This window comes from Limulus polyphemus, unplaced genomic scaffold, assembly GCF_000517525.1.
Source record: "Limulus polyphemus unplaced genomic scaffold, Limulus_polyphemus-2.1.2 Scaffold5133, whole genome shotgun sequence".
Lineage (NCBI taxonomy): Eukaryota > Metazoa > Arthropoda > Merostomata > Xiphosura > Limulidae > Limulus > Limulus polyphemus.
In genome coordinates, this window is record NW_013670743.1 from 63,596 (window position 1) to 64,707 (window position 1,112).

Consider the following 1,112-nt stretch of genomic DNA (forward strand, 5'->3'; position numbering starts at 1 on the left):
TACACACACAACAATACAATTTATAATAACAATTATTACAAATAGTTATCACTAACAATGATTTATAAACAAAAGTTTCACAAACTTACAAACAATATAAAGTCTTCTTTCTATTCTGGAACTTCCTTGATATCTTATCGGGGTTTAAAATGAGCGATGAGCGAGTGAATTCCAAGTTGTTGTAGGTACGATTCGACTAACGGGAAGTTAGCTAGCTTTGTCAGTTTTTTATCGGCCACACACGTCGAGTTTTCCACGATTAATTTATTTAGTGGTTTCGTAAAAATATTAATTTCCGATGAGAATCCACTGAAGTTAAACGATTTGTAACGTTCGAAATTTATAAATATTCCTGGTCAATTATCTTAAGTTTTCCGTTGATAAGCGTTATAAAAATCACTGTTATAGCTTTCGAAGTTTATAGCACACTGATTATAGCGAACTACAAATAGACACTCTTCCTTTTGGCGTGTCGTGTCACGCTGGTTATATTTATAGGCGTGGGAAGATTTTCTAGAAAATTCAGATAACGTAACAATGCAAATTAAAGCGTTTACGTACACAAATATACTTTTGATTCTAACTCTCAAGAATCTTCTACAACTTTGGAGGATAGGCGGGAGTTTCGCAATAGATATTTAACACTATAAGCTATGCATATTTTTAAATATAAACTTAATCTAAACAAACGTTGATATTAAAATAAATATATAATAATAAATCCGTCAAATTCAGGAAACTATCTATTGTTCAGGAAAATCTCCACTCTTCAGGATAAGATTAAACATTTTACACAACTCTAGACTTACATGTCATGTAATATATCAAAAAAGTTAAAAACATTAATCTTTTTGACAATATGTTATGCTTTTTGGCTTTTACAGAATTGTTACGATTCTGTTTTTTAACCAAAATTAATATCGAATTTCTTAAGCAAACATCAATTAGTTACTACCAGGTTAGCTTTCTAGAGGCCCGGCATGGCCAGGTCGCGGGTTCGAATCCCCGTCACACCGAACATGCTCGCCCTTTCAGCCGTGGGGGCGTTATAATGTGACGGTCAATCCCACTATTCGTTGGTAAAAGAGTAGCCCAAGAGTTGGCGGTGGGTG

The 1,112-nt window shown here is 33.9% G+C and overlaps 1 protein-coding gene across 1 annotated transcript in view; it reads right to left on the minus strand.

Moving 5' to 3' along the window:
* LOC111089060 (transforming growth factor-beta-induced protein ig-h3-like) overlaps positions 1–1,112 on the minus strand; it is a 68,805-nt gene that overhangs the window by 62,220 nt on the left and 5,473 nt on the right. The window lies entirely within an intron of this gene.